General features: G+C 41.5%; 1 protein-coding gene across 4 annotated transcripts in view; it reads left to right on the plus strand.

Annotated features, from left to right (window-relative positions):
- TNIK (TRAF2 and NCK interacting kinase) overlaps positions 1-27,780 on the plus strand; it is a 414,490-nt gene that overhangs the window by 151,329 nt on the left and 235,381 nt on the right. The window lies entirely within an intron of this gene.

Here is a 27,780-nt window from a genome sequence, read left to right on the forward strand (position 1 = left end):
CCTAAATAACAGAGAGATGACTGTAAATTAGAAATTCTGGTGCCTGCCTTGTAGGGTTTGAGGATGAAATGAGTTGTCTTTCTCCTTCATGCCGTCTCCATCCTGCTTACGAGCCCCTCTGCACGCACCCGATGCCCCATTTGCTTGAGCAGAACTTGCTGGCTGGGGCAGATTCTCTGCGGGTAGCTGTTTCTCTCGGTTAACAGTTCCATATCATGAACTCCTTTATAGGTGAATGGTTGAATACTTCTATCTAAGAATGTCTGCATTATTACCAAAGACCTTTGGAGGCAGCAAGAGCATAAATAAATATCTCTTCATTTGGCAGAGTTGCAGCCGCTGAACAGATCTCCATGGGTAACTGGGGTGTCTCCTTCAGGTCCCACTGTAGTGGCGCTTGGCTGCTCTCCAGATGTCAGTGGTAAGATGTGGGGTCCCTGGTGCTTCGTGGAGAGAACAACAGATGGCAGCCCCACTCCGTCTCAAATGTGAATGTTATTGGTCTGTGGGCTTGCCAAGCTCAAATGCAAACCAAAGGAAAAATATCAGTCTTGATTCAGAAGTTGGAATGCTTTGCTACAGGTGAAAGGTCTTCTTACTGCTTTGATAGAAAAATCCATCTTCACCTGGGCTTTCAATTCCAGGTTATTGTCCTGAGAGAAGAGGTTTAGGATCTGTGACATCACCCTATTCAAGTACTTCTCAGATATGACCTTTTAATTATAAAAGATATATAATTGTATAGTTTATATAATAAAATAATATAAGTGATATAAGTAATTAATAACTATAAAATGTAATCACTTATGTATAACTCTTAGCTCTTTAGGCAAATAAATACATAGTAGATTCACAGTTAAATATAAAATACTACTTGTAGTAATATAAGAACTATCACTTAGGCAGGAGGATAAAGAGAGAATATAAGCATGAATCATATCTATATATTTTTTTCCTTTTGAAGCACAGGTAGGATTGCATCATTTCCTTTTTAACAAAGATCAGTGGCACCTTATTGCACTCAGAACAGCCTGTGCTCAGAGGCCTCTATGAGCTGCCTTTCATCTGCTTTTCATCCCAAGTACTTTCACATCCTTTAGGCACCCTTGCTTCAGCTTATCTGGTCTATTAGCTGTTCCCCTGAAGACCATGCTTTATATCTCGAGGCCTTTGCTCATACTGTTTGGTCAGTAGAGAATAAATTTTACTCCTTATCCATTTATGAGATTCTACTAATCCCACAAGACTGAGTTTAAATGCCTTCTCTTTCATGAAACCTTCCACAGTCCTACTAATCAGAATCAATTATTTCTTCCTTTCTGTTCCTCATTGTGGGCCTATTGTGTGTATCACTACTACCTGTATAGGCTTCTGTCATTCCTGCTTGTATTTAATTAATTCATTCACCCATCCATCCGTTCATTCAACAATTATTTCCTGAATGCTTACTGGAACTGTGCAAGGAGATGGGAATGTAATGGAGAGCAGAAAATAGACGTGGTACCTGTGCTCTGGGAGCTTACGGTGTTAAGGCAGAGATGGGCAGTAAGGACACAATGAAACTCACAGAGCTAAAACTGCACCTGTGATAAGAGCAAGGGAGATAGAGAGATCTGTATATCTCTGTCTCTCTAGACTGTAATCTCCTTAACATCAGTGACAGCCTCTTGCTTGGTAGAGAAGGCAATAAGATAAGCCAGCTATGACCCTGTAGTGGGGTACACGCTCTCTGTTGTGGTTGAATTGTGTCTCCCCAAAAGACATGTGGACGTTCTATCCCACAGTACCTACGAATATGACTTTATTAGGAAATAGGGTCTTTGCAGATGTAATCAAGCTAAGTTGAGGTCATACCTGATAAGGTTGGGCCATAATCCAATATGATTGGTGTCCAATAAGAAGAGGAGGAAAGACACAGATGCAGAGGAGAATACCATGTGAAGACAGAGGCAGAGATTGGAGTGATGAGTTTACAAGCCAAGGAATGCCAAGGAGTGGTGGCAGCCACCCGAAGCTGCAAGAGAGGCAGGGAACAGATTCTCCTTCAGAAGCTCCAGCAGGAACCAGTTCTGGTGACACCTAGATTTTGGACTTCTAGCCTCTAGAACTGTGAGAGGATAAATTTCTGTTGTTTTAGGCCACACAGTTTGTGTTAAGTTGTTATGGCAGCCCAAGAAAATGAATGTGCTCTCATAGAGGGAAGTTCATATGAACTAGGGCCCAACGCAGTAATGTTGGGTAAACGAATGAATTTGGATGAATGATTGGATGAATGAATAGAGTATTGTGTTTGCTGTGTTCAATGCTGAAAGACCAGGGTGAGTTCAGGATATTTTTTCTGTTCCACCTCTCTTTTAGGAGTAAAAAATGTGAATTCACAGTTAACAACATCATCATCAGTTGAGGAGGCTGAACTGAATTACTTAATTGCCCACAGGGCTCTGTCTTTAGAAATAAAGTGTGTTTTGTCACTGTGGCTAGTGAAGGAACTTATTTATTTTATTTTATTTTTTTAGTAAACTTTATTATTCAGAACAGTTTTATTTACTTACTTATTTATTTTTAATATTTATTTTATTTACTTATTTTATTTATTTGGTTGTTCCGGGTCTTGGTTGTGGCAGGCATGCTCCTTAGTTGCGGCACGTGTGCTCCTTAGTTGCAGCAGGCATGCTCCTTAGTTGTGGCATGTGGGCTCCTTAGTTGTGGCATGCAAACTCTTAGTTGCGGTGTGCATGTGGGATCTAGTTCCCTGACTAGGGATCGAACCTGGGCCCCCTGCGTTGGGAGTGTGGAATCTTAACCACTGCACCACGAGAGAAGTCCCTAGTGAGGGAATATGAAAAGCTAAAATCATTATATGTTGAAATAGTAACTCTACCCCTTCTCCCTCCAAAGTAGAATCTTAGTCCTTATGTCTCCATCCCCTGCTTCCTCAGACAATTTGTGTTTGTCCCTCCAGTTGAATGGCTCACTTTAGGATAAAGCAGCAATTATACTTTTTTTTTTTTTTGGTTATTATTAATGAGTTGTTAGAATTTGTGTTTCATTTTATATTTTCACAGCATTTTACAGTTGTTGTTTGAATTCCATAGTCCTCAGGAATTTATGATATTTTAATTTTGTTTTGTTTTTGAAGGAAGAACAATGAAAGGACCAAGATGTTCAGTGACAATTGAAAGCTATACTAATCAGATGTTCATTAATCTGAAGTGCTATCCCACCTTCTTCTGCCTGGAGGCCCTTCAACTCCTTCTGCCTCCTGAATCCTTCTAACTCTTGATCCATCACAATGCCAAGTCTGTAAAGCTTCCATGACCTTCTCAAGTCTTACACATCTCCATTTCACTTTATTTATTTATTTATTTTTAATTTTGGCTGCATTGGGTCTTCATTGCTGCGCACGGGCTTTCTCTAGTTGCAGCGAGCGGGGGCTACTGTTCATTATGTTCATTATGGAGCATGGGCTCTCATTGCAGTGGCTTCTCTTGATGTGAAGCATGGGCTCTAGGAGCGCGGGCTTCAGTAGTTGTGGCATGCGGGCTCAGTAGTTGTGGCTTGTGGGCTCTAGAGCACAGGCTCAGTAGTTGTGGTACACGGGCTTAGTTGCTCCGTGGCATGTGGGATCTTCCCCGACCAGGGATCGAACCCGTGTCCCCTGCGTTGGCAGGCAGATTCTAACCACTGCGCCACCAGGGAAGTCCCTCCTTTTCACTTTATTATATGAAATTTTGTCTGTGTGTGTTTTCCCAAGTAGATTTTGAGTCCTGGGAGGACAGGTAACCAAACTCTCCCAGTGGGCATGCAGGAACCATCTCTTTCATGAGTGATCAGATAAATGAGTCAATGAATGAGTGAAATTCCTAGAAATTCCTGAGTTAGGCCAGGAATCCCCTGACTTTTAGCAGCCACTTCCCTTTTTATATATCTAGGACCATAACCATGGAACTCTGCGGTGAGTCCCCATGCAAGTCACACAGGGGCAGGGACAGGATGGCAGTGCCAGCCTGGAGAACTTCCAGGTCAGCCTTTAGCTCTACATGGATCTCCTAGTCTTGTTGTCCATGAAGAATCGAGTCAGATATTTTCATAGGCTCTTCTCTTGAGACCATTGCTCAGAGGTGCCAGCCGAAGGTCGCAGGGTCGTATCCAGATGGGGCAAGACTGGTCACCGTTGCGGTTCTTCGAACAGAGGGGTAAGGCTGAAGTCGAGTCTCCTAATCTGGAAATCCCTGACGCCCGGAGCTTACAGGCTGCATCAAGGGGTAGGGTTGTCAGGTGACTCAAGCAACAGAGAACGCAGTGGTCCCTTACTCTGCAGAGTGCGACTCATTTTCCTTATGTTCTTTACTTCTCATCTGCACATCTGCAAGATGATGAAAATACCGTGATAGGACACCAAGCGTTCAGCATTTATTGAGCACCTAAAACATTCAGGATAGGATGTTTAAGTTAACTTGCAGCCAGGGTCTGCCTCCACGTACCCCACTCCCACCCCAGCACCTCCTATGCAGCCTCCCACATGTCAGACGATAGTACACATATCAAATGAAGACCAGTTCTCGGGACCACGGTACAGCACCAACAGAAAGGAATGGTCCTTGAGCAGTTAATTTCGTACAATAAATAATTTATCGGAGGGAATACATTTTCAAGAGAGAATTTCTATCACGTTTATTCTCAAGATTCGGGTGGTGGGATTGCAGCTCTCGGGGATGGATCCGCTCTTTGTGTGTGTGTGTTTTTCCTTATTGTTTAAATGTTGGTACCCTTTCTCTCCCACTTCTCCCTGAAGCCAGAACCCTGCTTTGAGGAAGCATGGCTACATTTTTATTATTTCACAATACGCTAATTTTTTTTTTTTTTTCGGTACGCGGGCCTCTCACTGTTGTGGCCTCTCCCGTTGCGGAGCACAGGCTCCGGACGCGCAGGCTCAGCGGCCATGGCTCACGGGCGCAGCCGCTCCGCGGCATGTGGGATCTTCCCGGACCGGGGCGCGAGCCCGTGTCCCCTGCATCGGCAAGCGGACTCTCAACCACTGCGCCACCAGGGAAGCCCCACAATACACTAATCTTTTATTATTATTAGTGAACATCATGCTGTTGGAATTATTTTTACGTTCAAGAATACTCTCATGGCATATCCCTCCAATGACAAAAGGAGCAAGTCTAGATTTTACTTTCTAGGATCGGTAGATAAGGAAAGCAGCAGTAAGCTGTTTCTGGGACCCTCTCTGCCACTCAGTCTGTGTGTCCTTCATCAAGTCACCTAATCTCTCCACATTTTTTAATCCACAATTTTCCTAATCTTTAAAACGAGCTGGTTGAAGTTGAGGGTCTCTGAATTCCCTTCCAGCTCTACTGTTCTGTGACGTTTTAGCTATATGTAATTCTAGCCTTTTTCTTTTCTTGCTTTTTTGGGAGGGGGAAGCTAAAAGTTGGTAAACAGCACCACAAATAATGACAAAGATAAATTTTTCACAATTGGACAAGCTGAAATCCTTAGAGGCAATATTCCTGGTTTTGAATTTATAAACTACCTGCTGGTAAAAATCTCTTGAGTAGTTTCTAAACATTTGTATTCTTACTTCCTTCATTTTCAAAACACTGTCTCCATGATTGCAAAGCGTGTTTCCTGGAATGTACTCTCTTATTCTGTGTAGCATGCTAGGAGCATTCAGGATCCACTCAGAGAAGTTAAGCACATAAGATCTTGAAGGTCAGAAGTACATTTAATGACACTCTGCTCCAATACCCTCATCTTTAAGCATTAGTAATTGCCATGGATACTCAAGGAAGTGACCCACATGGGAGCTGCTGGATTTGGGCCACAAACCAGAATTCAGGAATATGCATCTTGTGAAAGCCAAAGTAGTTAGTGTTGTCAGAGACACATCGGTGATGCTGCAGAATGAATGCACTGGGCATTGTGCCATTCCTGCTGGAAAAAAGTGGGGCAGTTTATTAAGTTTCAATACCATAGATGAAGGAAACTGGTAAGTTTCCTGGATATATTTTAGAAATGTGAAAATTGACAATGAAACAGAAAGGAGACCTCCAGTAAAGGAAGAGTCCTGGGACAAAAGGTTGAAAGCATTCAGTTAAGAAGATCTTCTGACCCATTGGGTACCCACCAAGAAAAGGGCAGTTTGGGCAAACACATCCTAGGTGGTTTGTGTCTGTAGCAGTTAAATCCTCTGATTGACTTCCGTTTTCTGGGACCCATCACAGAGCAGCTGTTCTAGATAGTCAAGCTACCACCTTCTAGTTCCAGCGTTTTTTAAAATTTGAAAATGGAAATATTTAAAATGCTATACCACATATAGTTACATAGATGTTCCTTGTTATAAAAATAACATTTTCTGATAATTTTGGAAGAAGAAGAAAAATACAGAAGGAACTCACCATTGGTAATCCCAATATCCTGGTATAACCTTTTGTTAACCTTTTGATGTATTTCCTTCTAGTCTTTTTTTTTTAACCCATACTTTAAACATAGCAAATATACAATTGTGCACACATTTTAAAAATCATATATGCCAAGCATTACCTGGCCTTTTTTGATCAGGAGTGGCCTCTAGGGACAGCTGAGGGCGTGCAGATCAGTGCCACAAAATGTCTCCCCTCCCTCTTCCTTTCCCCTCAGCCCAGCGGGTGGTGTGTGGGCAGGTAGCTTCCTGAGGAAGGGCTGCACTCTCAGAGACACCCTGCCCACCGTGTGCGGGCACCTTCCCTCTCCATCCTCTGGGGGAAATCACAGGTACTCTTGGGGGCTTTGGCACTTTCTGGACTTGCATGTACATTAGTTCCTGAAATTTTTCCTGCCCCTTCCAACCCAGCTATAAAAAGCCAGGTGGCTAAGCTTTTGCTTATCTAAATTGCAGCAAAGATGATGAGGAAAGAGCACAATATAAATGATGGGTTTTGTTCTCTAAATTCCTTTGTAAAGAAAAGGTATTATTTCATGTATTGTTCCACTTAACAGAACTTGTTAAAATCACAGGGAAAGCCAGGGGAAAAATGCTTGGAGAACCTTTACAATCACTATTTCTGGGTCAGCTGGTGTCAAGTGACACATGTTTGGTTGTTGGTGTCGACTGAAAAAAAAAAAACGCCCAACGTGATAGTTATGAATTAAGTTTTATTTGGGGCAAAATGAGGACTATAGCCTGGGAGACAGTCTCTCAGATAGCTCTGAGGAACTGCTACAAAGAGATAGTGTGGGAGGTCAGTATATATGTGATTTTAGTGAAGGGGATATATGTGCAATCAGGCACATATTTTGGCAGAAGCTTGCTCTAGTCACGAGGAGCAGATGTCTCCGTTAATGATTTTAGTGCTTTTCTAGATATGAGAAGATGCAAGAAATTCGGCTCATAAAATCTTCTCCTGAAAATATCTATCTATCTGAAGGCCTCTTCTGCAAGTTTTTCCCAGAGCACAAAGTGCCTCATTCCTGATCTCCACCCTGAACTCCTTTCAGGGTGTGTTGAAGGTCAGCGACTACAGTGGCTAGTGACTTTATTCTTGTAGAACCAGATGGCCAGTGACAATTGTTAGCTGGGACTGGGAAGGTTCTTGATATTAAGAGGTTGCTCCCAGGAAGCAGCCTAGTATGGAGGAACCAGCACGAGTCTTGGAATCAGATAGACCTGGAATTGAATGCTGGTTTCCCTTTACTTCTCTGTATGATCTTGAGCATGTTATCTAACTCTTGTGACCTTCATTTTCTTCATCTATGGACCACAGATGGTGAGGCATACTTCCCAGGTGGTTAGGGAGCGGAAATGACAATATGTGTGGAATTCCTAGCACATAGTAGGTACTTACTTAGGGAACTTGTTTCTCCTGTTTTCCCTGGAGGTTTCTGGGAAGTGTGCAGAAGGAATACAATTCATCTTTGAGGCAGTGAATGATGATAATAAAATGCCACATAAACACCTTGCACAAAATATTAATCGGCAGAAAGGTTCTCATCATATATTATGATATGAGTTTTCTTTTTCTCATATTACAAAGATTTGGGTGAGAAATTCACTGAATTGAAAAATATTTTTATCTGCTGTCAGAACGTGCTTTTATATTTGTGAATAAAGCTTGCAGTGTACCTTTCTATTACATTTTCACCACTACCACCCTTCCAAAATTTTCATGAGTGGGAATGGTGAGTGGATGTTGGGATTTGGGGGGTCACTTTGAGTAGAAAGATATACACATTTGGGGAAACATCATGATAGTTGGATGATATGCGTAGAACACGTGTTTCATGAGAGCTTGATATATTCCTGGAAGGAAATAAAAAGGTAAATATTTTTGCTTCGTGCTTGTAACAACCGTTCCAAAGAGCAGCATCAGCCTTTTTTCCCTCTGCTTATCAACATATAAGATGAGGGACTACCATAGGACCCAGCAATCCCACTACTGGGCATATACCCTGAGAAAACCATAATTCCAGAAGAGTCATGTCCACAGTGTTCATTGCAGCTCTATTTACAATAGCCAGGACATGGAAGCAACCTAAGTGTCCATCAACAGATGAATGGATAAAGAAGATGTGGCACATATATACAATGGAATATTACTCAGTCATAAAAAGAAACGAAATTGAGTTATTTGTAGCGAGGTGGATGGACCTAGAGACTGTCAAACAGAGTGAAGTAAGTCAGAAAGAGAAAAACAAATACCGTATGCTCACACATATATATGGAATCATAAAAAAAAGAAAAAGGTCATGAAGAACCTAGGGGCAAGACGGGAATAAAGACACAGACCTACTAGAGAATGGACTTGAGGATACGGGGAGGGGGAAGGGTAAGCTGGGACCAATGAGAGAGTGGCATGGACATATACACACTACCAAATGTAAAATAGATAGCTAGTGGGAAGCAGCCGCATAGCACAGGGAGATCAGCTCGGTGCTTTGTGACCACCTAGAGGGGTGGGATAGGGAGGGTGGGAGGGAGATGCAAGAGGGAGGAGATGTGGGGATATATGTATATGTATAGCTGATTCACTTCGTTATACAGCAGAAACTAACACACCATTGTAAAGCAATTATACTCCAATAAAGATGTTAAAAAAAACAAGTGGGTACTTAACAATTACTTACAATAAAATGGCAAGTCATGCTCATAAACAACAACAACAAAAAAGATGAGGGACTCGTAGATTTTTATCATAATGCTTGAAAAGACAAGCTTTATGTAAGTAATAAATAGTAATATGTAACCTGAGATTGCTTAATAATAGTGTATAACAGGAAAAGGAATTGAGAAAATTTCTCAAAAAATAAAAGAAATTAAGCAAAATTCCTTTTTTTCCATCCTAGCTATTTACCTCACTTTTCTAAGCTCGGTGCATTTCCTCTCAATAAACTTAAGTATGTCTCATTTCCCTTGGTGAAGTAACTTTATTTTTATCATTAAACTCGTCCTGAAGGGAAAGACAGAGGTTGTAATACAGAAAGTCCAAAGTTCAATTCCGTCTTTAGAAATGGGTGACAGAGGTTCCTTCAGAAGTCCCACCTGCCCTGCGGAGCATCTGTAGTGATACCCAATATATCATTGAACAGAAAATTCAAATTTTGTCCCTTGAGAAGAGGCATCAGTTTACGAGGAGTAATTATTAAATGCCTATCCTACTAGATGGGGGAGTGGAACAGATAAAGTCAAACCCCTATTTTCTTTTCTCTCTTAGCCTTCAGGAAGGTCAGAACCAGATTTAATGCAGTATAAGTAGTAATTGTAACTTTATTATTTTGCTCATTTGCTTCCCCTTTTCTGTCTCTCAGATTTTTAATTTCTAAATTTACAGTCCTATATTCATTAACTGATTCAGTCATCAAACGTATTTTCTGTGCTAATTATAAGGGAAGGAAAAAGACCTGTAAATCTCAAAATCATGGTGGGCTGAAACCCTGTATGTAAACAAAAACTAAGTTCAACAGAGTCTGTATTCCATCAAGCCCTGACCCGCCATCTGTCGAGGGAGAAGAAGCATACCAGACCTAACACAGGGCTGCACAGGGGAACCTTTTAGTTTGCCAGGCAGAGAGCTATGGGAAAGACATTATAGGAGAGGCAGTAATTTGTTTCTTTTGTGATAGATCACTTAGCATTTTAAAAAGAGCAGATAAATTGTAAATAATCATGAAAAATGAGTAAAGAAGTAAAGGTGATCATTACAATGGGGACAAGTTAAGTAATAGGCAAGGAGGTATGTGACTATGAGCTTCAGTGAATGACCATGGAGATAGCATTTCAGAAAAGGATTTATTTGTAAGAACAGAATGGAGGAACAGTGGACGGTGAATTAGATGAATGCCTTCTCCCCAAGAGGAGAAAAAGCAGTGCCAGGCAAGGAAAAAGCCAAACAGTGGTAAGAGCTAGAGATCGCTGGAATTCTACCACTTAAAGGACAAAAGTTCAAGGATGTTTACGTTTTTAATTTTTAAACACCAGCTGCTTGTGTGACACCATGTTACTACTTAGATTCTGAATGAAAGGGCTCTCTTAATAAGACTTTTACCCCTTATAAAATTTGGTTTCAGAATCCCTTTACATTCTTAAAAGTTCTTGAGGACTCTGAAAAGCTTTTGTTTATGTGGGTTATACCTGTCAATGTTTATTGTATTATCAAAAAATGGGAACTTATAAAATACAATGAGGAGTTTTAAAGTACAAGAATATGCAGGCAGCCATTTCAAACAACAAGGTCCTGTATAGCACAGGGAACTATATTCAATATCCTGTGATAAACCGTAATGGAAAAGAATATTAAAAAAAAGAATGTCTATATGTGTATAACTGAGTATCTCTGCTGCACAGCAGAGATTGGCACATCATTGTAAACCAACTGTACTTCAAAAAATTTTTTTAAATAATAAATCATTACTTATTATTGATTATTTATTATAGAGTGATGGTATCATCTGGAGGGATGTAGCCTCTGAAAAACTCCATTGTACAATCATGGAAGATGAGAGTGAAAAAGGCAAGTTACACCATAGATAGTTTGACTTCATGGACCCTCCTTCCCCCCTGCCCCTCCACCCCAGACAGGAAAGAGTCTCAGAGACCCTCACAGGTCCCCAAACCACTTTGAGAACCGCTCTACACCATCGACATAATAGCCATTTACACTCAATTTGAGGTGATTGTACTAATTCAGTAAACTATCATTCACTTCTTTTTCCAAAATGAATAACTTTGTATGAAGGGTTAAAAATAAAGAAGGTTGAATTTCACAAATTGCTTTGTGGTCCGGCATTGGAACTGCTGGTAGTCAAAAAAGAAAGAAAACTCAACAATAACAACAATAACAAAAGAAAACAGTTCCATGGTTTCTAACTTTTCAATTGTTTTTAAACATGTTAAATTAGATTTATAAGTCAATTGAGTGGAGAGAATGTATTTTCGTCATATATCATAAGCAACTTCTTGACCCTGGGAGTAAGTGAACATGGAATGTGTGTGTGGTCGCCAGACTGGGGAGTATTTAAGAAGAGGCCTTCCCTCCAAGTCCTGGTTTATGTGGATGAGCCTGGAGGCAGGGTTTGGATTGATCACCGTGGCCTGCCAAGCTCTTCCAGCTTTCCGGGTTCTCCCCAGAGAGATAGCGCGGAATAGCAAGTCTGTCCCCACTGCGCCCTCGACCCGGCACCACGCGTAGACTTCTGTGTCTGAAGAGTTCAAAGGCCAAAAGAAGGAATTAGGAAACGTGGTTTGGAGGTTTATGCAAAGGAAGGTTTGGCATTAGGGCAGATTTTTAAAATTTTATTTTAACATCTTTATTGCAGTATAATTGCTTTACAATGGTGTGTTCGTTTCTGCTGTATAACAAAGTGAATCAGCTATACATATACATATGTCCCCATATCTCCTCCCTCTTGCGTCTCCCTCCCACCCTCCCTATCCCACCCCAAGGCAGATGTTTTTGACACTAGCTGCCTTTTTTCTAGTCGACCTCTGACTGTGGCCCTGATTCCCACTGTCAGTCTTTCTTCTGAAGATGCACAGATGAATCTCCCTAAAACGTGAAGCACACTGTTGACTTTGTTCTTAGGGCCTGTGTCTGCTAAATCTGCCCAGTCAGTTCCCATTGCTGCTGGCCGAGATTTCCCCATCACCACGACAGGAGAGCACACATGCCTTCCCTCTTTAAAGAGTTTGTTATTTCAAGAAAAGCTGAGCATGGAATTGCTGGGAATCACTGCTGCTGGGTCTAACCACCGAGAGCAAATTTTCCCTACTGGTTGTTTTTCTTTCTAGTTTCCTGGGCTTTGGTGGTATTTACATTTAGGCCCTGTCATTTCACTGTTTCATGAAAATCCACTTGAGCGAGACACTTGGCATCCAAAAATAAATTTTTTTTTTTTTGGTTCAAATTGAGTCCAAATGTCTAACAGTCTCACCATTGATCACTGAAATGGAAAGATTTTAAAAATTTCATCTGCTTATTTTTTCTGCTTTGAATCTGATAACAAGTCATTTAGCACGCCCTGAGGGGCACGGCTGGCATCTATAACCTGTCTTCTTAATTTAACAGTTGCTTTCTACTCCACACTATCAGATCTGTGATGCAAAGCTATTGAAAGGGTTTCAGATGAATTTCCAAATTTCCACTCAGTGTGGCCCTTTTCTTCGTGGTCTGGTTGAACAGAAAGAAGGAAAACAAGAACACCATATGTGCTGTATAATGGCCACACTAAAGCAAGGTCACATTTAGCTCTCTAAGACCGCCGTTAACCTAAGTTGTCTTAACCTAAGTTAAGACGCTGTTAAGTGTTTGTTCACGTTGTTCCAAGCCCCTTTCTTACTTAAGCTTGCCCACGGTCCCATCCTTCTTAGCCCCACTGTCGTGCAAACGCCTTTGCTTTCCCAGTAGGGCTCTCATATGGAGCAAGGATTTTTCTCCCACTCCTGCGTGCTCATCCAACTGGGCTTGCCTCCTCCCTGCGGACATCCACGCTGTATTCTTTCTGTCTCACCTTTTACATAATTCCTCTCACCTCGATGCCCCTCTGGATTTCCCTCCTGCAAGGTCCAGCTTAGGCTCCACTTCCTCCTGGGGCTTCCTCAACTAAAACGTGAGTCCATATTGCTTGACTCTTCCAGGTCCTCTGCATAAATCCAGTCTACCCTCTACATCATCCTGCAAGTCCTGGTGCCTTCCTCCTGGGGACGAGACCACAGGCTAGCAATGACATTCTCCTTTACCAGACTCAGGGGGAGCCAGGAAGCCACGTCTAGGGTGTTTACTCACACATGCTAGCTTTTGAAGAGTTGGTCTTAGAAGAATAGTTCCATACACATTCTTGACAGACAGGAGACAGCAAAGGAAAAATGTGTGAGTTGGACCTTGGGGTGCCTGGTTCTAAGCTTTTTGTATGAAGTTTGTGCCATATAAAGCCCCAAATTTTTGATGGAAAGACAAGCATTTAGTCCTGTAATCTGAATGTTTTGAAATGTTATATATTCTATATTTCTATATAGAAACATATTCTATTTACATATATATATATAATGTATTTATGTATTTAGAAAAGTAAGGACATGTGTTGGGCTGTTGACAAAATACTTTTCCTTATGTTGATTGAAAGGATACATTCTAGTCCTACAGTGATATCAGATACTTTGATACCTGAAATGTGTTTCATAATGTTAAGTAAAACATCACAGATTATTCATTTCAAAAATGCTAAAGCCATACATTAGGCCAAATAGAGTCTGGAATTTTGGTGTGGAGAAATGAAGGAGGAGGGCTGACTGTCTCCAGTTTCAAATTTTTTCCCAGTAGGAGCTACCTTTTTCTTTTTATTATTGGACAATAAAAGATGAGGGAAGGGTCATTATGATCATGCTCAATTTTAATAGGAATATTCCTTTTGAGCTGTGTGATAAACAGAAACTTTGACTTTATGAATTTGGTGTTGATTGGTGTTAGCTCCACTACCTTTGTTATAAAGGCACTTTTTATAATGTGAGTACTAGACAACCTGTAAAGAAAAACAGTCACTTCATAAGCTGAATCTGATTTTGCATCATGTAGCTGCAACTGGAAAGACTGGTTGATAATGAGAAGGAAACCAGATGACCTGAGCAAGAGAGATTTGGGCCTGATGTGGAGCAGATGGTGGAGGAGATGGAGATCGTAGGGTAGAAATATCTCGGTGTCTTCTGCAGGTGTAAAGAGTAAAGGGCTTTATGAAAGGGCAGAGAAAGGGTGGAAGGTGGGACCTTCCCAAGGCACCAGGACTTGCAGGATAATGGAGAGGGTAGACTGGATTTATGCAGAGGACCTGGAAGAGTCAAGCAATATGGACTCACGTTTTAGTTGAGGAAGCCCCAGGAGGAAGGTCATTCTTTATGTACACATCACATCTTTCGATTTTTCTCTTTAGGTACCGAAAGATTATTTACAAAGAATTCATGACTTTCCTATGAAACATATAGTGTATTCATTCCTATGTGGACTTCTGCCGGCATTTTAAGGCATTTCGTTTTTTTATTGCGGTACGCGAGCCTCTCACTGTTGTGGCCTCTCCCGTTGCGGAGCACAGGCTCCGGACGCGCAGGCCCAGCGGCCATGGCTCACGGGCCCAGCCGCTCCGCGGCATGTGGGATCTTCCCGGACCGGGGCACGAACCCGTGTCCCTTGCATCAGCAGGTAGACTCTCAACCACTGAGCCACCAGGGAAGCCCTAAGGCATTTCTTATTGACTATTCAGCAGAGAATTCATAATTGAAAAGAAAATTTTAAAGTCTAATATTTAGGTTCCTACCTCAGCCAGGGCTTGGTTGGGAGCATGTTTGAGGGCATAGGCACACTCACCCACATTGTCCCAAAGCTCAACCAACACTGTCCTCGAAGTGGGTTACTGAGCATTTCACACTATTTGGTTGTGGAATTTGCGCAACTTTTCATTGGCCTAGATAAGTGAGAAGTTGTCCCTTTTCTGAAGCATACTTGTTTTAGGTCTGTAGGTACAGTAAAACAGATGACTCTCTTCAGGTACGGCACTTGAAGCATCTTTCAAATTAGGAATGCGCCTGGGGACTGTCCCATCATTCAGATGAGGCCCACCGTGTCACAGAGGAGCTTGTGAGGCCAAGAGCACAGGCTTCATCCAATTGGCCCCTTAGCCTTTCTGATTTCTGTGACCCACAACTGTAACCCAAGCTCAGCAAGCTGCTGTTTCTTACATTTTTCTCCTACTTTATTTATTTATTTTTAAATACATACTTATTTATTTACTTATCTTTATTTTTGGCTGCGTTGGGTCTTTGTTGCTGTGCGTGAGCTTCTCATTGTGGTGGCTTCTCTTGCTGCGGAGCACAGGCTCTAGGTGCGCGGGCTTCAGTAGTTGTGGCATGCAGGCTCAGTAGTTGTGGCTCACGGGCTCTAGAGAGCAGGCTCAATAGTTGTAGTGCTTGGGCTTAGTTGCTCTGCGGCACATGGGATCTTCCCGAACCAGGGCTCAAACCCATGTCCCCTGCATTGGCAGGCAGATTCTTAACCACTGTGCCACCAGGGAAGCCCCCTACTTTATTTTTAATGGAAACTTTCAAATTAAGCAGAAGAATTGCGAACACAGTACAATGCACACCCACATACTTTTCATCTTAATTTATCAATTTTGCTTTGTGTCTCTTCTCACATGTAATTATGTATATTCACACTTTTTTTTTTCCTGAACCATTTGAAACTAAGTTGCAGACACCATGCTCCTTTACCCCCTCAGTACTTCAGCATTATCATCGAAGAGCAAGGCCCTATCCCTGTGTAATCACGAAACCATCAAGTGCCAAGGAATCTGACACCAATATATATCGCGATTTAATACACAGTCCTTATTTAGATCTCCCAAGTGGTTCAAATAATTGTCTGTACAACTGTTTGGTTTGCTCCAGGATCGTGCATTGCCTGTAGTTGTTCTCTTGCTTTCGTTTTCTTTAATCTGGAATAGTTCTCCACTTTTTTTGTCTTTTATAACACTGCGGTGCAGTGTTGAAAAAGTTCTCACCAGTTGTTTGGTGCAAATGTCCCACAATCTGGATTTATCTGCTTTCTTCCTTATGATTAGATTCAAGTTAATTAATTTTGTGAGGGTACCATGTAGACAGTATTTTGTCCTTCCTGTTGCCTCATATCAGGAGCCACATAATGCTTGTCCCATTACTGGTGGTGCTGAGTTCGATCCCTTGGTTAAACTGGTACCCACTAGATTTCCCCATTGCAGAGATTTCTCCTTTTCCTTTTTGTAATTAATAAGTAACCTGTGGGGTAATACTTCGAGAACCGTGAGACTCACTTGTTCCCTTCCAAACTTTGACCCAATGGTTTTGACATCCATTAAGAATCCTTGCCTGAATCAATGATTATTTCAATGGTTGCTGAAGTCCAGAACCTTTTAACTAAGCACTACTGGTTACTGTAAGAACCAAGGAAGCTCCAAGGAAATAGAGCTTTAAGGCATTAAAAGCACCAAGGCATTGATTGACCAAACATGTACCTATTCGTCCTCATACCTTTCTGCCTAGCATCATGCATGGCACGGAGAGAGACCTAGCGGAACCTTCGTGATTGAGAGAATAATAAGAGCCCTTACTATGTCTTTTTAATTAAATATAACATTTTCTGCTTAGAACATTAGTTATTTCTTTCAGAAAAACATGGGTATTTGAGTGCTTTATCAATGTGCTCTGTGGTGTTTACCAGCCTGCAGCATTTCTTCCACCACCATCATTTTCACTAAAAGTACAGATTTCTCCTCACCATTCTTCTCCGAGGATCATCTTTAAAGCAACGTATTTCCAAGTCCTATAAGGAACTAATGTGTCTCTTCCAGAAATAATGCGAGGTACTTTCCCCCTTTCTCTTCCTGAGAAAATCTCTCCCTTACAAGCATCAAAATATGTCATGTTGACTTTTACTCCCAATAGGATATTTGTAAACTTGAGAGGAGCAAAACTATACTACCATTTTCTGTGGCACCACAGGGCGTGGCTATACTGTGTCATTGCCAACAGAGAATGCTGTGCATGGTTGCACCATTTTAATAGGTACAGTAGGTTTACCAGTCGCAAAGTTACTATAAGTCTCCTCATATCCAAGGGCTCAAGCCAGGGTGTGTTTCTGGATCTCAGTGCCGAGTCAGAAATATTGCCTGTCTTGTAGACCTTTTGGTTTACATCTAAAGATGGAATCCTGTTTGTCTTTGTGCACCCTCTTTCTCACACAGTTCCTGATGCCTAGTAGTTAATAAGAGAATTTGTGTTCTATTCAGGTTATTAATATTCAGGAAATTTAGCGTTATCTGATTGTTTAATTTGAAAGGAATGATTCGTCCTTGTGATATATGTTTCTGGCTCATCAGAATGGCAAAAATATGAAACGCCACAAATTGTCTTCTTGCCTGTGAGGTAGTGTACTGACTTTCTTGTATGGACTTTTCACCGAAGTCTGTGGCCACCACTCAGCACACTTCAGACTCTGTCACCTTGTGTTGCCACCAAACATCTGAAGCTGGACCTGGGTTGTTGGAGCTTCCTAACATTTGTAAATCTTCTGCTAACTTTTTAAAAATGTTGAAGAGGCTAAAGTGATGGGAAATCAACCTGGCTCATTTGTTCTCCAACTTCAAATTGGAAAGCTGTTTGATAGTTCTGCGTGGAGCCCCATTTCATTCTTTCAAACAGGAGAGGGATGTCCCCCAGCACACGACTGTCTGAATCTGAGCAGCCACTAGTTATCATAAAGCTACCGTTAAATGTGTTAAGTGGTCAAGCAGTCCCCAAGCAGCAGTGTCGCGGCTAGTAGAGCAGTTACTGCACTGGATCACCACACTTCCATAGATTTGGCTCCTAAGGACACAAGGAGCTCAAATGGCTTCAGACATGTATCCCTTAGACAGTGAAAGTGAGATCAGCGTGGCGTCAGCGCCCTGCCTCCCTGGTCCCATACACAGGATGACACTGAACTGGAGGGGCCAGATGACAGGTGGCACTGGCAGTGGGTCGTTCTGTCCTAGAGGAGCCATCTCTAAATTACAGCCAAGTAGTGTTACAGACGCGGAAGCCTGCAGCTGTGCCCTCCCTGCAGGGTAGGGGCATGAGGTGGGAAGTCCTGTATTCAACTGAAATGAGGGAGAGGCTGGGAAACGGCCTTGTGGCAGGATCCCACCCGACTGGGAGGTGGATGAGGACCTGCCGTGTGACAGCCCCCCACGAGGCTGCTTATCTCCCTTCGTTTCAGCAGGAATTGCAGGGCATCCTACCAAGGCTTGGGTCAGACAGCGGATAAGCTTTGCCCCCCGTGGCCGGTTGGAGACGTGCTCGGTTGCCAGGGTGCCGTGATGGAGCCGTTCCCTACACATTGCCCTCCTTCTCATCTCTCAGTGTGGGAGGAAGTTGCAGAAGTGAAGCATCTGGAGTTCTGTGAAGCTGGTTAGGTGAACACTTTAAGGTTTTTGGACTTGAAACGTTATTTTATTCAGGATAGGAGAGATGGGCTGCAGGAACAAATAATCCCATCTTCCCGTGGCTTAACACACAAAGATTTGGTTTTTGTTCACTTTACACATCCAACAAGAGCTGGCGGTGGTGTCGTACCCCATACAGTTATTCAGGGGGCGCTGCTGGTGGCAGCAGCTTTACCACCTTGTAGCTCTAGTGTCTCAAACCTTCAGTCCCCACAACAAGAAAAAGCTACAGTCAGAAGATCTCGTACCAGCTCTTCTACGCTTTGGCCTAAAAGTGACACAAGTCACTTCTGCCCACAGCTTATAGGTCAGAAGTATCACATGGCCCAACCTAACCGCAAAGAGGCTAGGAAGCGTGGGGACAGACAGATGGAGTATTTGGTGAGCACACTGTCTTTACCACAGGCACCCATCTCCCCAGAGGCAACCCACCAGCCTGGCTTAGCGCTTTCACAGGTAGATATTGACCCATAAAAGTTCCGTGAGTGAATGCTTTACATTTTACAAAGTGTTTTCACAATAAATGCCCAGAGAAAGAGGCAAAGAATCAGAGATTCAGAGAAAGGGGCTTGCCCAACACCCGGACAGCAAACGATGGTGTTCCTGCCCTCGGAAAATACCCTTGGTCCACGTGTACTGCTTGGATGGAAACCAACACACGCTTTAGCCTGTACTGATTTTGGTAGAGGCTAGGAAGATAATTCTGTACTTGTTCATATTGAATGGAAATTAAGAGGTAGATGGACACCATCCTGAATCATCAGAGACACTGCTACTCTTGAAACAGTTTGCATTCACCAGGCTGACCCTGGTCTAAAGCGTAAGGAGGTAAACCTCTCTCTGTAGGGGAAGGAAATGAAATGGTATCTGTATGGCAGGTGCAGAACATTTTCCTCTCCACATAAGTCTAAGCAGAGATTTAATTGCTGCTCTTCAGAAGTGCAGAACAAGAGAATGTAATAATTAGAACTGTCATTATATACTTTCTCTTCTTCTGATGCTGATATTAGCTGGTTTAAATGTATTATTTTATTTTTTTTGCGGTACACGGGCCTCTCACTGCTGTGGCCTCTCCCGCTGCGGAGCACAGGCTCCGGACGCGCAGGCTCAGCGGCCATGGCTCACGGGCCCAGCCGCTTCGTGGCATGTGGGATCTTCCCGGACCGGGGCACGAACCCGGGTCCCCTGCATAGGCAGGCGGACTCTCAACCACTGCGCCACCAGGGAAGCCCTAAGTGTATTTTTAACCTTTACTTCAGTCATCATTATTAAATTTTTAACATAAAATTCAAACTGATTTCATGTTTTTACACTTAAAATAATTTAAAAGAACAGATCCTGGTTAATTTAGCTGATGAACACATATGAAGCAAGTAATAAAATTATATTCAGAGTTCATTTTTTCTCAAAGACATGATGGAAAACAGTCTGAATTTTATATGATCTGTCAGTAATAAAAGAGATGTCCAGATTTTGTTGGGATACAAGTAAAAATGATAATTTGGGGAAAGTGTTTCAAATAGCCTTTCCCTGGTATACACAGTTTTGACATTATCATATTCAGCCTTGACAGAGATCACCCGTGAGTCAGTTATATTAATATAACTCGGGGGGAACCAGCAGTTTATGTTGGCGCTATTGGAGCTCCAGTGGGAAACCATCTTTTTCTCTCAGTGCATTACTTACGTGTGAAAGTTGAGGTGAGGATGAAAAAGAAAAGTATATACTGAACCAACACATCACCTTCCTAGTCTCCTCTCTCTGTGGGTGTGGCATCTGTGTTTTGGTCACTCCAGATGTTGAAGAGTCAACGGGAGAAAAACACAACTGTGTGTTGGTGCTTGAAATGGAATGCGGTACATCCCTTCCCATGTCCTCTCCTCCTCCCACCTCCAATCGCTCCCCTTTTGGAAAGAGGAGGTATCGAGGGGCTGACATCTCAGAGCAAGCACTGAGAATGACACCAAATTATAGCTATGTACAGACACCTAGGATCTCGACTGGCCTGTAAGAGGCAAAGACTGCAGTGAAATACACGTCAGGGAGTTTGATTTCTTCCTAGGTCTGAACAGCTGAATGGTAGAAGGGAAAAAAGGTAAAGTCCTTCTTGTTATATTACTAACATCTGAGAACAGCGAAGCCGAAAAGAAATTGTGCTGCAAAATAAGGATAGAATTCCCAATGTGTCCTCTACCATTTATCTGTGGAATAGAAGAGAAAATTGTTCTGTAAAAGGACTTGGAAAATTGTTTATGCTCTAGATAATAAAAAGTGTCCTTTGAAAATTAGTTATAAAAATTTCAAACAAATATGAAAGTAGATAGAATGAATTACTTATATCTTAACCATCTTCAATAAATCATCAATATTTTGGCCATCCTGCTTCACCTACTGTGTCACCACCCCTGCTTCCCTTTTATTTTTTGGGTAGAAAATTTTAAAGCAAATTCTAAAAATTATGTAAAGTGACTTACTCCAAATCTCATCGCTAGAAAGTGGTGAATCCAGGACTCAAACCTCTGGCCCCAGCACCTCATGCTCTGCAGGAACAGACAAGGCAGCTGAGAAGACCAGTTAGATGGTGTTGTTCTTTAAATCAATGTAGCAAACAAATGAACACAACAAAACGTTGTGGGGAAGCTCCAAACTGTCTCTGAATCTAGGTGCTCCACATATTTTCTTAAAAGGGTGTGAGTGTGAGGAGTGTGGATGTAAGATTCAGTATCAGAAGGCTTCTCCACTGGATAGCATTTTATTGGTACACTCGTGAAAGACTTGTTTATTGCAGGGGGTGCTTCTCTTCTGAAACATATTTATAGAAATGAATGCCTGCTGATGCACTCTGCCAACAGTTCGCGAATTTAAAATAGCGGGTGTCAAGCATCGGTCACATGCGAGTGAAGGCCAGCATCCGTGGGTGCCTTCCGCTGTGCTCTGACAAGTGTGAGGAGTTGACTGTTTAATTACAGCATTTTGGGAATGAACAAAGTTTTCACACTTATTATTCTTGAATATACTGTTTTTAGGGGCTTCCCTGGTGGCGCAGTGGTTGAGAGTCTGCCTGCCAATGCAGGGGACACGGGTTCGTGCCCCGGTCCGGGAAGATCCCACATGCCGTGGAGCGGCTGGGCCCGTGAGCCATGGCCGCTGAGCCTGCGCGTCCGGAGCCTGTGCTCCGCAACGGGAGAGGCCACAAAAGTGAGAGGCCCGTGTACCGCAAAAAAAAAAAAAAAAAAAAATACTGTTTTTAAGGAAGATGTAGGACACAATTTAAATCACTGCTAATGTCTCAGTGGTGATGAATCAGTAATTTGAATTGGATTCAGTTACATTTACTGAGCCCAAGCAGAGAAGTCAGACCCTGAATTAAGTCCTCTGTGATCTGTGGAGGTCAAAGAAAAATCCTGGAGAGGGGCATGTCCTGCTTTTAAAAAGCTGGCACCCTTTCTTGAATGAGGGAGTAGCCAAATCAGAGCAGGCCAGATACCCAAGAAGAGGGGTTGGTGTAGCGACAGCCATCCCATCAGGAAGGTCCCACCCTCCCTGTCAGTCTCCCTCCCTCTCCGGTCCGAGGTGGTCCAGGCAGGAGCCACAGTTGTAGCATCTTACTAGGCCACAATGGAAACAACATCCTGAGCTCCAGGAAGCCACTGTGTAAAATGTTCTTAATTTCCCAGGAGGGAAGGGAGGAAGAGCTTTCAATTACCGTGAACACTGGTTACTTTCTCAGGTTAGCTAATTGGACTCTCCAATAGCAAAGACTTTGTGGAGAGGGTGAGAGGCAGGATTGGTAAATGGTGATTACCAAACTGCTAGGAAGGAAATGGGGGGACGTGAGCCTTGAGCACTGTGGAGCTGGAGTGAGCACCCCAGGTTCCTGTGTGGGGAGAAGTCTGCTGAAGTGGAGAGAACAGTTCTGAGGATGGCCTGTCTGTCTCTGCATTTCTTGGGTAGAAGCCTAATACTGGGGGCTAGAAGGTGAACAGGAAGCGGAGACACTAATATCCAGGGTCATCCTTACAAAAGGGAGGTTTCTGAGACAGGACGGCTCCTTCCTCCCCTCTGCTTTGAAGGAACATAACCTAGTACAGAGCTTCCCAGATTTTAGTGCAGTTTCCCGAATTTGATGTTCACCAAAACCCCAGACTCTCTTTCTCCTGGGCATAGAATTAGACCCATTTCCTGGCTTCTGAGAGTTAAGTGTGGTCATAGACTGAGTTCTAGCCAGTGTAATGTGGGCAGATGCATCTACATTTTTTTCTAAGCCTGGCCAATAAAAACCTGCCATACTCTATGACATGCGTCTTCTCTCTCTTCCCTGACTGCTGGCCAGACATGCTCAAAGTGATCTTAGAATTCATGTGTTGAACTTGGTAGAGACTTTGTCATTCCTAGTCTCTGAATGAACACGTGGACAACTACGATAGATCAGAACATCCAGTTGGAATTTTCATGAGCAAGAATTAAGTTCTGTTGTGTTGAGCTACAGAGATTTGGGAAATGGGGGGATATCTGTTATAGCAACTAGAATTATCCAATCTACTAGAAGTCTTTTTCCTATTCTTATCTGTATATGACCAATACTGTCATTTATTATTTTATAATCAATTCACTTTTTGTGAATTTGACTTTTAAATTAAACTTCATATGATTATCACAAATGGAAAACAGTTATCACTACAAATAGAAGGTAACTCTAAAAATACAGCAAGTGTAAACAAAATAATGTTATTCATTTCTAGCTAGATGCTATTGCCTGGAGAAGGTTCTTCACATGAGACCTGCTGTGTCTATGTTTGAAAAGGGGGAAATTAGCCACTATTAGAGGGGTTAAAGGCATATTAGCGCCAAACAGATTTATTCCTTGACAGAATCAGAAGAGTTGTGATTCAGTGCTATCTAATGTTGTGTCTCGGCCACCTCGTGTCATCTGGTTTACCAGCAATGCACACCCTGCTCTTAGGAAACAAAGACCTACTAAGCAGAGATCAGATATAAATGAAGGCTTGAGGGTGAGCTGAAATGCACAATAGAAGATGCTCATTGGCCATCATAAGTAGACCCAACACGATGTGACTCTTGTAAAGGGTGGGGTCAAATGAGATTCAAGTGGGTAAAGAAAGACTTGGCAGCCTGTGGTTCACCATTTAATGTTTGATTATATACATACATATTTTTTGAGATTTTTAAAAAATTGAGATATTTGTGGTTTCCACTCCTTGTATGATAGAATGAGCTTTGAACACACTAACCTTCCACAGATAACAACTATGACTCAGGACAAAATATTAAAAAGTAGCTACCTGAAAGTTCTTGAGAGTGAAAAAAGGCAAGCAGGTTTTGTAGAGCAGTGGGGCATCTGAAAGAAGGGCATCTGAGTTGTCTGTTTTTGTAGCTTTGACTTCAAAGCATTCTTCAGTTGTTGCCAGGCCCAGAACAGCTGAAGCTCTGATGAAACCTGCTGTCTTTCTTGCCTGGGTTACAAAAGGACGGAGGCTGGAGTGACCATAGCTACCTGAAAGTAAGGGGTGGGGGGTGGGGTACCAGGAAGAAGAGAGTCAGACAAGGAAAGCCCCAGTTGTATGTGTAAACTTTGCCCAAGTCTCTGGTTGACAAGCATTGGACAGACTCAAAGCAGCACAGTGAAAATAAAAGAACTTAACTGAGATTTGATCTGTTACCTACAGCAGGCAAGACAAAGTTTGCAGTTTAACAAAGTTAATTACCATTAACATAAACATCAATACTGTTCACGGGAATATAACAAAATGAAGAGTCTTCACAAAGTAGTGTTCAGTATACAATCCAAAATTACTTGGCCTACAAAGAAGCAGGAAACTATGACCCATTCTCAAGAGAAAATGGTCAGAAGCCAACCCTGAGATGATCTGGTTGTTGGAATCATCAGACAGTGATTTTAAAACAACTATTTTAATTGAGATAAAGGAAAATATTCTTGTAACAAATGAATGGAAGTATAGGGAATGTCAGCAAGAAAGTAGGAAACATAGAAAAGTACAAATGGGAAATTTCAGAACTAAAAAATACAATATCTGAAACAAAAATATCCTCCATATGGACTTCATTAATAGCAGAATGGAAGTAAGAGGGGAAAGATTCAGTAAACGTAAAGATAAATCAGTAGAAACTATCCCTGAAGAAAAAAAGAAAAAAGGGATCAACAAGTAAACAGAACCCTAAGGGACAATATTAAAGTCTAAAATATGTTTAATATCCTAGAAGGAAAGGAGAAAGAGAATGGGGCCAAACAAAGGTTGAAGAGATAATAGCCAAATTTTTTTCAAATTTCATGGAAGACATAAATTTATAGATTCAAAAAGCTCAGTGAAACCCAAATAAGATAAATACAAAAAAAAAAAAAAAAATACACCAAAGCACACTATAGTCAAGTTGCTGAAAACTAAAGAGAAGAAGAAAATCTTGAGGTCAGTCAGAGGAAAATGGCACACTACATACAGGTTAACCGATTCAAATGACTGTGGACTTCCCGCCCAAAGCTGTGAAGGCTGGAAGAGAGTGGAACAGTATAAAGTTCTAGAGAGGGGAAAAAACCCTGTCAAACCAGAAATCTACGTCTAGTGAAAATATTCTTTAAGAATAGAGGCCAAGATGTTTTTAAATAAACAGAAACGTAAGAAACTTCGTTGCCAGCAGATCTGTATTATAAGAAATGCTGAAGAAAGTTCTTTAATCTGTAGAGAAATATTATGAGAAGGAAACTTGAATTTTACAGGAAGTAATGTAAGACATCAGAAATGGTAGATACCTGTATAAATAAGAAAGACTATGTTTCTTCTCAATTTGATTAAAATACTTAAGATTATTTACAGCAAAAATTATATCATTATCTTGTGGGCCTTTTAATATATGTAGATGTAATACATTTGACAACCGTAGCATGAAGTACAGTGCATTGGGGGAGGGGACTTTAAATGGAATATATGGTTGCAGGGTTTCTGTATTTTCTGTGAAATTGGTACTGTATTAACCCTAAACAGATGGTGAAAGGTTAAGGATTATATTCTCTAGAGCAACACTGAAAAAAAATAGTGCAGAGAACATAGCTTAAAAAATCCCAATGGGTATATTAAAAAGGAATTCAAAAAATTAATTGAGGCGTTTGTTTTGTGGATAGGCTAACACAGTTAGAGAGCAGGTCTTCTTTGGTTCTGTGGGCTTGTCATAGAATCATCATATTTGATTTACCATTCCTTCCTTCTGCTTCTCTGGCTGCTTTCATTGAATTAACTCTTCCCATAGAGGTACTGCACTTTGTCACCGTGTTTCCCTATTAATGTGTGAGCTTCAGAGTTACACTGCTGTTCCTTCAACACGTAAGGTGATGAGGGTTAGAAAGTTTCAGATGAAGAAAAATATTTAACACGTGTCTTCTGTAGAATACAGATTGTCCTCTCTTAAAGATAACTTGCTGGCAAGTTACAAGCCAAAGATTACTATGGGGGGCTGAGAGGTAGCTCATAATATTATTAGTAGTGGATAAATGAGGTCTGACGTCCAGAATGTTTGAGTTTTCTAGTCAGATTTTGTTACATAATAATCACTGCCATTTATCACGTACCGGTTATGTGCCAGGTACTATACGGGACTTTTTACCTGTCATATATCATTTAACGTTCAAAATAATGCCAATGAGAAGAATTATAATTGCATTATTTTACAGATGGGGGAATAGATGTAGGGAGGTCAAGTAACTTGTTTTAGACCATGTAGTTAATGATGATTGGCTGGGATTTAAACTTACCCTTCACACACATCGCATTTCTTCCCATGTTACGTTTTCAAATTTAAATGTTGACATGTGCTTTGTCATCATCATTCATCCACAGATATTTTTGAGGACTTGAGAATAACAAGTTGCAACAAGTGACATGATCCAGTGGTGATGGTAGATGGTACGTGCCTTCCCAAGAGCCCAAGATGCTAGAAGCTCTTTTTCCCATATTCCTCTACTTCTATCTTAAAGCCTACTTAAATCTCATAGCATTTGTAAAATGACTTTTTTTCTACTCTACAGAGGAATAAACTGAGGCCCAAATGAATGGTAATGTAAGAGCTAGGTGTGAAATCATATATCTGGGCTCAAATCTGAACTGAAGCCTTCTCTTACACTTTAATTTTGAATCCCTATTCTAGAACTTCAGCGGTAAGGACATGTTTTTTGAAGTGTTCCAGGATTGAGCTGGCTCCTGGCAAAGTCAGGGTAGTGAGAGGATGGGAATAGCATTTATATAAGCCTGTCACATTTTCTCCTGTCTCATGTCTGGACTGTCATGGCAGGATATCAGACCGGTAGTGACATTTATAGGAGATGGCACATTTTTAATTGGAAAGACGAAGAGTTTTTAAGACCTTACTAAAACCAAATTCCAAGTTTACTTAGAAGTCTAGCCTTTTAAAGGTGTGAAGTAATCTTACAGAAAGCCATTCTCATACTCTCTTTGTACAGGTGCTTTCAAGACCAAGAGAGGTTTAATGTCCACTTCAGAGGGAGGGACAATTAGTCATCCTAGAACCAGAGCTACCATTCAGATGCCCTAACTCCCAATTTAGGGCAGTCCTAACCACATTTTATTTCCACTTCCCCTTAACCATTCTTGAAGTAATGAGCTCTTCGAGAGGTTTCCCTTTATTCTTCTTGAACTACCTCTGAAAGGGCACTTATAATGAAAATGTACATGTTACAACTTAAATTTTTTAACCCACCTTGGAACAAGTTATCATTTGAAGGAGGTTCATAAGTTTAAAGAGGGGAAGAACTGTAAAGGAGGAAGTTCACTGACTTTGGTAATCTTGAATGTTTTTATCAGTACTGGCAACACTAACCTTGAATGAAACACTCGACAACATTTAAGGCCTTATTTGACCTGCTGTTGCCTTAGATTTGATTAGAATCAAAACTTGTAATCTTTTAAAGCCATATCACTGTGAAATATAGTAAAATTTCTAGTAACTTTCCAAAATACATCATTTTCACTTAAGTGGAAATTTTTAGAAGAGATGGTTGTCACCAAGCCAATCGTTAAAGCCAATAGGCACATAATCCTGTTAGATTCAGGTTCTGTACAACTGGGGTGACCTTCTTAGAGTTTGCATTAAAACCAAAGGAAAATTCATAAAACGAATTGGTTAGATATACTAAGGCTATTTTTTAGATATAATGAATTTAAAGTTTAGCTGTATTGAATTTGAAAAACATCAATGATAAAAATAGGATTTGACATTATATGCTAAGGTAATAGAGTTGAAAACTTTCTCAAC

This window comes from Leucopleurus acutus (assembly GCF_964270905.1).
Source record: "Leucopleurus acutus genome assembly, chromosome: 5".
Taxonomy (NCBI): domain Eukaryota; kingdom Metazoa; phylum Chordata; class Mammalia; order Artiodactyla; family Delphinidae; genus Leucopleurus; species Leucopleurus acutus.